Source organism: Hyperoodon ampullatus (assembly GCF_949752795.1).
Source record: "Hyperoodon ampullatus genome assembly, chromosome: 3".
In the NCBI taxonomy this organism is placed as follows: domain Eukaryota; kingdom Metazoa; phylum Chordata; class Mammalia; order Artiodactyla; family Ziphiidae; genus Hyperoodon; species Hyperoodon ampullatus.
In genome coordinates this window covers 143,118,795-143,130,270 of record NC_136916.1, presented here as the reverse complement: position 1 = coordinate 143,130,270, position 11,476 = coordinate 143,118,795, and positions in this window count along the sequence as shown.

Sequence of the window (11,476 nt, the reverse complement as noted above, 5' to 3'; positions counted from 1 at the left end):
CGTGGTGCGGTCTCGCACATGCCGTGGAGCAACTAAGCCTGTGCGTCACAATTACTGAGCCTGTGCTCTAGAGCCCGCGAGCCACAACTACTGAACCTACGTGCCACAACTACTGAAGCCCACGTGCCTAGAGCCTGTGCTCCACAACAAGATGAAGCCACCGCAATGAGAAGCCCACGCACCGCAATGAAGAGTAGCCCCCGCTCGCTGCAACTAGAGAAAGCCTGAGCGCAGCAACGAAGACCCAACACAGCCAAAAATAAATAAATAAATAAAATAAATTTTAAAAAAAAGAATGTGATAGAGTGAGGCAATTTTGAAATGATGGCTAAAATACTGTGTGAGATGTTTCGCGTAGATGCCATGTGTTGTTCACAAAGTTGTCTCAAATTAGAACTATAAATTTAACCATAAGTTTGAGACAGTCTAGGAAAAGATTCAAGGATCCCCTCCAGGAGTCCATTCTAGAAGTTTTACCATACTTAGTGATCAGCCAGTAATCACATCCTTTCGGGACTTGCCTACGTCATCTCATACTATCTTCCCCACAACCTTATGAGGCAGACAGTATTGACCTCCCACTTCTTAGATGGGCAAACTGAGACAGGTTGCGGGTAAATCAGGCTCATAGATATTAAGCAGCTGAGCTGGGATCTGAACCCAAGCAGTCTGGCTCCAGAGTCCGTGGTCTGTACATTTTAGGTATTATACACAGCTACTCAGTACACTAATCTACTTCAAGCACACATGTCCTCAGATCTAAGCTAATCCAAATTACTGCGTGTCTACCTCTTGATTTCCGGTTGTGTCTTTTGTAGAAAAGAGAAAAAGATATTCAGCACTCCATAATCACACCATGAATATTTGAAGACAGTTCTAAAGTTGTTTCTGAGTTTTCTTTCTGCAATTTAAATAATTCCAATTAGCTTAATTTTTCTCTCAGAGATTTTTCTCCCCCTATCTCATAAGTCACCCACATTTTTCAGGCACATTTTATTTTTTTAGATAGACTTCAAAATTATGAAGACCCAAACTGGATAGGAGTATTTTCCAGTTAAGGCCTGACCCTGGCCACATGCGGGAAAAGTATTCAGGAGTTTTGCTTATCTTTTCCTCATTAACATTCCAGTATCATGTTTTTTTGTTTGTATGTTTTCTCAATAGTTTCTCTATTGCTGACTAATTCTGTACTTGTGACATAGTTGTTAACTTTGAAAATCTCATATTTTTTTTCACTATAGCTCTTGTGAGCCATTTTTCATCTTGTATTTGTGGTATGGGTCATTTTTTAAAAGTGTGTCAAGGCCAATCTAAAAGGGTCACAGGGAGTTTAGTTCTCACTATTTGGGATGTTAGCAACTCCACCTAATTTGGTATCATCCACCAACACAAGATGCTTATTCTCAACTCTATCATGTGGGTCACTGAATAATGTATTTATATAAACCTCTTTTCCCATAAATATACTTTCCTAGCTTCCAGACTGCCTGGAAGTGCTGAACTGAATTACATTTTAATCCTTTCCAAGAACTGTAGTTGATTATCTGAGCTTTATGCCGACTTATGAAAAAAAAATCAAGATTCACTTTCAAATTTGAAGAAATACTGATGTTTGGCCACTGCTCAGTTCCTGGAAGACAACCAAAGTTGAACTTTTTCTAAATACAAGAGGGACAGCAATGTTCTTTGTAAGCAACAGCTTGGTCTGTATACATGGAACTTACTGAGAGGGCTCTGCCCCTCATCTTGTTTCTAGACTGCCATTCCTTTTAGTTGTTGCTAAACAGAGAAAAATTACAATCTGGTAGCAAGCCAGGGCAACTATAAACTTAAGGACTGGAAGTCTTTAAACACAAGTTTTTATATTGTTTATTTTATATGTTGTGTCCTGGAAAGGAGAAGACAGGCCTTCTTTTATAAAGGAAGTTTCATGGCTTTTTCTTTGCTTTCATGTTTGCAGGGGCAACTGATGCACTGCTCATGCCAATAAATCTCAGACCTGGAGAACCACCTGGAGAGTTTGGAAAATTCACATGGTCAGCCTCTCCCTAGACTTCCTGAATCTCCATCTTGTAGGTGTTTTTTTTTTTTCTTCCAGTTTTATTGAGATATAATTGACATACTGTACAATTACAGTATGTAATTGCACAGTACAAGTACAGTACAAGCACTGCACAAGTTTAAGGTGTACAGCATAATGATTTGACTAACATTCATCATGAAATCATTACCACGGTTTAGTGAACATCCATCATCTCATATAGATACAAAATTCAAGAAATAGAAAACAAATATTTTTTTTCCTTGTGATGAAAACACCTAGAATTTACTCTCAACAAATTTCACATATAACATAATACAGTAGTATATTATCACGTCGTACATGACATTCCTAGCACTTATGTATCTTATAACTGGAAGTTTGTAACTTCTGACCACCTTCACCCCATTCCCTCTCCGCCCACCCCCACCTATCCCCACATTCCGCCTTTGGCAACCACAAATCTGATCTCTTTTTCTATGGGTTTGTTTCTTTACTTTTGAAGAATAATTGACCTACAACACTACGTTACTTCCTGGAGTACAACATAGTGATTTGATATTTCTATACATTTCAAAATAATCACCATGATAAGTCTAGTTACCATCTGTCACCATACAAAGTCTCGGGTTCTCTGGTTGTAGGGCTCGAGGTCCTAGAGCTGATGTTGGCCTGCTGGCAGGTGGGGCTGGATCTCGACAGTTGGCTGCAGGGCCAGGGGGCCCGGGGTTAGTGCTGGCCCACTAGTGGATGGAACTGGGTCCCAGGATCTCTGGCTGCAGGGCCTTGGGAGTCCCAGAGCTGATGTTGGGCCGTTGGTGGGCAGGGCTGAGGCTTGGGGGCTCCTGGGGCTGGTGCCCTCCCCTGCCCCACTGATGGGTGAAGTTGCATCCCAGCACTAGTACCAGGCCATTGGTGGGCAGGGCTGGGTCCCAGGGTAGCCGGGGCCTTAGAGGAGCCTAGGGCAGCTGACCTGCTGTTGGGTGGGGCTGTGTCCCAGCCCAGCTAGCTGCTTGGCTAGGGGCATCCCAGGATTGATACTGGGCAAGTCTGGGTCCTGGGGCTCATAAGCTAGAGGGAGGCTTCTAAAATGGCACTTGCCACCACCAGTGTCCTTGTGATAGAATGAGCTCCCCAAAATGACTGCTGCCAGTGTCTTATGTCCCCAGGGTGAGTCCCAGTTATCTCCTGCCTCTCTGGGAGGCTCTCCAAGGTCAGCAGGTGGATATGACCCAGGTTCCTTTCAAATGACTATTTCTGCCTTGGGTTCCAGAGCGTGTGAGATTTTGGATGTGCCCTTTAAGAGTGGAGTCTCTTTACCACAGCCCTCTGGGTCTCCTAAAATTAAGCCCCACTGGTATTCAAAGCCAAACGTTCTGAGGGCTCGTCCTCCCAATGCAGGACCTCCTCCTGGCTGGAGAGCCCAGTGTGGGGTTTGGACCTCTCACTCCTTGGGGACAACCTCTGCAATTGTGGTCATCCTCCTGTTTGTGGGTCTCCTACCTGCAGGTGTGGGTCTTGACTATACTGTGACTCCACCCCTCCTACCCATCTCATTGTGGCTCCTTTATATTTTTAGTTGTAGAAGATGTCTCTGCTAGCCTTCAGGTTGTTCTCATTGATAGCTGCTCTATAAATAGCTGTCACTTTGGTGTGCCTGAGCGATGAGTTGAGCTCAGGGTCTTCCTACTCTGCTGTCTTGGCCACACCCTTGTAGGTGGTACTGAGATGTGGGGGAAGGATATCTCTATTTTTTAAAACCTCCCCAAATTGGTTAAATCATTTGTAGTTAAATCCCTGTAATGAAACACCAAGGAGCCATTTGAAAAGGGAATAAATCTACATGTGCTTATATGGAAAGGTCTCACATTAGCCACACAGAATGTGCAGTAAGTTCCCATTTGACACGAATTCATCCTGAATTTTTGATATTTATATATACTTACATACATAACATATATGTATACCGTGTACATTTAGATGCATCACCAGAGGCACCTGTCAATCAGAAAGAATGCCACCTGTAGTACCAGAGCACCTGTGCCCAGTGTAACACCTTGAGATGATGGATTGTAGGGAAGAGAGAGAGGGTCCCAAGGGAGGAACCAGGGAGCCTTGGGCCTCAGGGGTCTGGGAGCAGTGTTTATTTACCAACTGACATGGAAGTATTTCATCATTTTCACAACTGGGTGAGGCTTAGTCCTGCATTTACATTCATAAATCAATCCTGGAGGGATACCTAATACCTGAAACTAGCAGTCTATCAATCAACATTGGCTGATTTAAGAAGAAAGAGAATTTACTGGGAGTACATTGGGTAGAATCACCAGGAAGGCTTGGAAAACATACAAGAATTAAAGGAGAGTGGACAACAAGCTATAACCACAGACAAGACCACACTGCCGAACCAGTCCAGTAGCCCCCTGCTGCCACCACGCCTGATGACTGGAGGCTGCCACTGGCACCATTGCCACTTGCAGACTTTGGAATACACTTTGGAAGTGCTTAGCGCATCATCTTGTGACTGTTTAGACATCACCTTCCCCCTCACTGGACTGTGAGCCCCTTGAGCATAGGAACAGCATCTTATTAATCTCCCAGTTTCCAGACCCCACCCCAGTTCCTGGCACAGAGTGAGCAGAATGCTGAATGAAACAAATGAGCAAACAGAATTTAATTGCCAGATATTAGACTAATATAGGCAGAGAGAGTGACAGCTGTATCTGGCCGTGTCACTTTAGAACCTCAAAAACGAACAGGTACACACACTTTCTCACCCTCCATTTCTCCCTTATGGCTGGTCAGATGTGGTTTCTATAAAAACACACAGCTTGGGTTTCATGGTGGATTCATTCTGTATCTTTCTCTAAATTGAACATTCTTTTCAGCAGAGATTTGTATAAAACCATGGTGCCATGAAGTGATTATCTTAATTTCAAATGTGAGATCAAGATGAAGTGAATCTAGGGGCCAGCTGTACTTGCATCTGTTTTGAACTTTTGTTTTAATTGCCCACACACATTGAAAGAATATCCAACCACACCTCTGAGCCGTTCCTAAGCAAGCAACTAGAAATCAAACTTGTTTCATATCGACCAGGATTCCAGAGAGAAGAAGCAAAAATAAACTGTCTTAAGAGCTGCAGTGATTTCCATAGTAGCCACATAAAAGCCAGGAGTTGAGAACATATATCAGAATTCAGTCTCCACTGGACCTGCGAACACACTATGTAACTCTTCCAAGTTTCACCTGCTTTTTTCCAGGCCATGAGGAGTTGGAAGATGAAGGATAATAACATGCTAATAACAATCACAATACAAAAATAGTAGATGGTCTTTATTTATGATTATATACTAGCCACTCACAGAAAAAGACCTGGTACAATTAACTATAAAATGTATAAGCTCAGAGAAATGAAAACTTACGTTCACACAAAAACTTGTACGTGAATATTTATCCACATCACAGAATACAACTCAGCAATAAAAAGTAACAAACTATTTTTTTAAATTTATATTGGAATATAGCTGATTTACAACGTTGTGTTAGTTTCAGGTATACAGCAAAGTAATTCAGTTATACATACACATATATCTATTCTTTTTCAGATTTTTTTTCCATATAGGTTATTACAGTCTTGAGTAGAGTTCCTGTGCTGTACAGTAGGTCCTTGTGTTTTTTTGGGTTTTTTTGGCCATGCCGCACAGCATGCAGGATCTTAGCTCCCCGACCAGGGATAGAACCCATGCCCCCTGCAGTGGAAGTGCAGAGCCCTAACCACTGGACCACTAGGGAATTGCCCTCCTTGTTGATTATTTATTTTATATATAGTAGTGTATATATGTTAATCCCAACCTCCTAATTTATCCCTCCCCCCACCTTTCCCCTTTGGTAACCATAAATTTGTTTTCTAAGTCTGTGAGTCTGTTTCTGTTTTGTAAATAAGTTCATTTGTATCATTTTTTTATATTCCACATATAAGTGATATCATATGATATTTGTCTTTCTCTGTCTGACTTATTTCATTTAGTATGATCATCTCTAGGTCCATCCATGTTGCTGCAAATGGCATTATTTCTTTTTTTTTTTTTTTTTTTTTTTTTGCGGTACGCAGGCCTCTCACTGTTGTGGCCTCTCCCGTTTCAGAGCACAGGCTCCGGACGTGCAGGCTCAGCGGCCATGGCTCACGGGCCTAGCCGCTCCGCGGCATGTGGGATCTCCCCAGACGGGGGCACGAACCTGCATCCCCTGCATCGGCCGGCAGACTCTCAACCACTGCACCACCAGGGAAGCCCTCATTCTTTTTTATGACTGAGTAATGTTCCATTGTATATATGTACAACACCTTCTTTATCCATTCACCTGTCCATGTCTTGGCTACTGTAAATAGTGCTGCAAAGAACAAACTTTTTTTTTTTTTTTTTGCGGTATGTGGGCTTCTCACTGTTGTGGCCTCTCCCGTTGCGGAGCACAGGCTCCAGACGCGCAGGCTCAGCGGCCGTGGCTCAAGGGCCCAGCCACTCTGCAGCATGTGGGATCCTCCCAGACTGGGGCATGAACCCGTGTCCCCTGCATCGGCAGGCGGACTCTCAACCACTGCGCCACCAGGGAAGCCCCCAGAACAAACTATTGATACATGTAACATCCTGGATGAATTCCCAGAAAGTTATATTGAGTGAAAAAAAACCAATGCCAAAAAGTTAGGTACTGTATGATTACATGTATATAGCATTCTTGAAATGACAAAATTATAGAAATGGAGGAGAGATTAGTGGTTGCCAGGGGTTAAGGAGAGGGTGGGGACAAGAAAGAAGTGTGTGGCTATAAGTGTAACATGAGGGATCCTCATAGCAATGGAATGTTTTGTATCTTGACTGGATCAATATCAATATCCTGGTTGTGAAATTGTTCTGTAACTGTGCAAGATGTTACCATTGAGAAAACTGGGTAAAGGGTTCGCAGGATCCCTCTGTATTATATCTTACAACTTCATGTAAATCTGCCATTATTTCAAAATAAAAAAATTAATTTAAAAAAGAAACAAAAGAAAAGGTATAAGCAAAACAAAGTTGTGAAGATAGAAAATAAAAATCTGAGAGACCAAAGCTCTAAGTTCTTATGATTAAGCAGTAAATTTATTTCTGTGCTTCCTTGAAGCAAAAGATAAAGAGGAAACCAAGATAAGTCATATATTATTGTTCTGTGATGAAAGTAATCACAGAAAAGTTTTTCCCCTGGCAGTCAATTCTAGAAGACAAATGAACTTAAAATAGAACCCACAGGGCACAAAGTAAGATCTACAGAATTGAAGCCGACTCAGAGCTCAGGTGCTGTTAATTTTAATGCTTGATGATCCATGACTTGGTTAAGGGATCCTAGGGGGAAAAACCTGATACAACTTTCCCAGCTGGTCTTACACATAGGTGTAGTAGATGCTCACCCAAAAAGTGCGGCTTCAGGGAAACCAAAAAGACACTTTCCAGCCCAGCTATGTATTTCCTATGCAGTGTCTGAAAGTCCACCATTCAGAATGCACTACTTTGGCTAAGAATTTTTGCTATCTGTAATTCTTCTGAAAATTCAGAGACTGGGGCTTGCTAAAGTAATGCATACAGAAGGGGCCTCCGGGCATCTAAGATAATCAAAAGAACTTGGGGAAAGAGTGTCACACCCTCTGCTTTTCCTCCTGTGACTGCAGATGCCTTTTCCCATTAAGGGCAACCCCCAACCTGTGCTTCCCATCCCAGCCCTCAAGGTCTCAGCCCCTACAAATATCCCCTACCTCTACTAGATCATCTGTATCAGCATACAGACACGTTCTAGTATCTCCCATCTCTAAAAAGCCAAAATCCAAGACAACCCAACAATAAAACTATACCCCCTTGACCCTACATCTCCCTCTATATCCTGTCCCATTTCTTTCCTCCCCTTCACAGCAAACCTTGCATTGTCCACAGTCTTGGTCCACTTTCTCACCTGTCTTTCTCTACTCAGCCCATTTCAAGTGGTCTCCATACATCCACACCTCCATACCTCTGTACAGTTAACCTCCATGTCCCTAAATCTGATGGTCACCTCTCTGTTGTCATCTTACTAGTTCTCTCTGCAGCATTTCTACCCAGATTCTCACTCCCTACTTCATGTCACACTTTTTTCTCTGGTCTTCCACTTTTCCTCTTACCTCACTGGCTGGTTGCACATTCTGAAGTTGAGTTGTTGGAGCACATAAGGGGTTTCCTGCATGTTGCTTGTTCCTCCTCTGTCCCCTCTAAGCTGTAGAGTGACCTAAACTGATCCTTTGTCTTCTCTAGCTTCACTCTCCTTAGGTAATCTTATCCAGGCCCACAGCCAGTTACTTCCAAATCTGTATTTCCAGCTCTGGTCTCTCCCCAGAACTCCTGATCTCTATATCCTAAGGCCAAGTCATCTCTACAGGGATGACTAGTTGACATCTCAAATTGAACATTCCCAAATAGAACTCGAGATTTTATCCCTCAACCTGTTCCTCATCCAGTCTCCCCTGTGGAAACACCAAACACCCAATTGCTCAGGCTAAAAAGTTTAGAGGTTTCCTCACCTTCTCTTTTCTCATCCCCAACATCCAATCCATCAGCAAATCCTGTCAACTCTACCTTATCCAGAATCCATCCCTAGTCCAAGTCACCATCTTCCCTCTCCTGGGCCACCTCTGTAGCCTCTAACCGGCCTCCCAGCCTCCATTCTCCATCCCCCACTCCCAGCCCATTTTCCGCACCATGGCCAGAGCAATCCTTTCAACCTAAATTGGATCATATTACTCCTTTGCCTAAGATCCTCCATCTGATTCCCATCCCAATTAGATAAAATCCCAACATCTGGCCACAACCTACAGAGCACAGACTGTCTGATCCCTGCTAACTCCCTCTCAATCACCCTCTGCCAGAGGGGGCTGCAGCGGCGTCGAAGGGCACAGGCCATGTTTGCCTTGTCATGGGGATATCCTCCGGGCCTAGTGCAGCAGGTACACAATAAATGTTTGTGAAACAATGAAGCAGTGGTTTAGTAAGACAAACTGACAGTTCTAGACTGGTAACAACAGCTCTGTACCTCAGGGTCCTGGCTTGAAAAGCCAGCACTGTAACCACCCTTCTTCCTGGTTTGCTGTGAGACATAATGGAAAAAAATTTTCCAGCTCTAAAAATCCACCCAATTGTTCTTTAATGGGTACATGTTACAGTGTGCCGCGTGTGATGACATTTAGGGCTCCTCCTCGCTTTATTCTTCGTGTGCAGTGACACAAGACTCTTCAGTCTTCAAGCAAACGCTCCATTTGTGCTCTTTAGGTCTGCATCAGCCTGTGATTATCGGCCATGGTAAGGCATGTGTATGAAGGGAAAAAGCTGAGTGTGGAGGAGGAGATCATTACTCCCAAGTAAAGCAACAGCATCTGGGGAGGAAGCAGCACGTTCATCCAGAGTCAGTGGGCTCAGAGAAGTCACGTGAAAGAACACATGCCCCTGAAGGAGAAAGCGTGCTCTAAACCCACGGCCGGATCCACAAGAGGCCTGACTGCCCTGCTGCTGGCACAGTCTCAAGTTGATCCCCAGCTGTCCGAGCGTGTCACTGATTCTCTGCTTTTTGTTATTGTTTTCTTTTCCTGGAGGGTGTGTTTCGTTTGTTTGTTTAACATTCTCACACATGGTTTGGTCTGCACTTGGAGAAGAGGGTGTAAAAATCACCAGTCAACCTGCAATCACGTCCCATGGTTTATGGAGAGTTGATACCTACTCATTTTTTCTCATCTTCCTTTCCATTGCCTGCTTTTTTCTTTTTTTCCTTCTGTAAATGTTTAAATCTGTGCCTCTAAAAAAGGGTGAGGGAGTGTTACAAAACAACAATATCAAAACAAATTTACCAAAAATTCTCAATATCAAATATCCCGATTATGTCGTAGACATATGAATATATGTATACATTATATGTAGTATATATATCTTAAAATACTTGGCTTGTTCAAATCAGGATCCAAGCAAGGGCCACGCATTGCATTTGACTGATGTCTCTTTTTTAAACCTAAAGTTTCCCTTTCCCTCCTTTCTTCCCCCTTGTCATTTACTGAAGAATAGGGCATTGTTTCTATAGAGTTTCCTCCATTTTAAATTTTTCTGATGGAATCTCTGTAGTATTATTAAGCATATTCCTACTCCCCTGAACTTCCTATCAATCAAATGTTAGATTTAGAGGCTCAATCTGCTTTGGGTTTTGTTTTTTGGCAGGAACACTTCATAGGTGGTGGTGTATATTCCCATCCAGGCGCCCGAGGACTAGATGTCTCTCGTAATGTTAACTACTGCTGATAATCATTGCCTAGATCCGTTATTCCATTAAGGTTTTGCAAGATGGTAAGATTCTAACTCTATCATTCCTTCTACATTTCTGACCTGGAATATTTCTATACAGAGAAGTTTTCCCTCATCAACCATTTGGGTTGCCCTGAAATACACTTTGAAAAAAATCACTGCCTGCCAGGAAAAAGAGGCAAACTCAAATGTACCAGCTGTACTGCTTGGTAAGAGTGTTCATCAGAGCGTCGGTGCACAAGGAGTGTGGAGTGACCAGTGGAAACGAGATGTGAGCCCCTCCTCTCCGGGGTCCTCATTATTTCTGCACAGATGATTCTGAGCTGGCTCATTGCTGAGCCTGTGGTAGTCTCCACTTCACAATTTAGCCTTATCTGCATGCTCCCCCATGCTGTTACTGAGCTTTGTCCTGACTCTGTAGGTCAGCCCTGAGGACAGGAACCTTACCTTATGCTTGAATCCCTGATAGACCTCGCAAGGCACTGAGCCCTGCTTAGGCTATCAACAGATGACTGATGACCGTTTGTAAATCCAAGAAGATAAGTCATTTATTTTATCATTATCATAATCGTCCTCAAAAGCACTTCTGAAGTGTCTATCTGGTCACAGGGCTGTGTGGAATGACACAGTTCCACCCTTCAATAAGTTTTAAATAAGTGATCACCACCACAGATGGACATGAAGGAGCCAGATATCTGAACCAGCCCTAAATGAATACACAAAATACACAGATATATTCAGAAGGTAATATATTACTGCCAAATTGCCTTCCTGAAGGCTTATACCAGAGTATGCTCTCCCATCAGTGTATGAGAATGCCTATTTCCCCACCCACTTGCTGAGATTAAACATGATCACTTCTCGGAATCTTTGCCAATTATATAGTGAAAGTGGAATCATATGTTCTAATTTATACTTCCAGTCAGTAGTGAGAATGAATACCCCTTCATCCTGGCCATTTGTGTTTCTCCTTTCATGGTTAATTACCTATTCTTTTGCTCTAGGCGCTGTGGTCCCTTGTGCACTGCTGGATGGGGTGGATGCTAGATGTCACCACTCTGCAAGAAATCAGGGATGCTTTTGAAAAAATATCCAT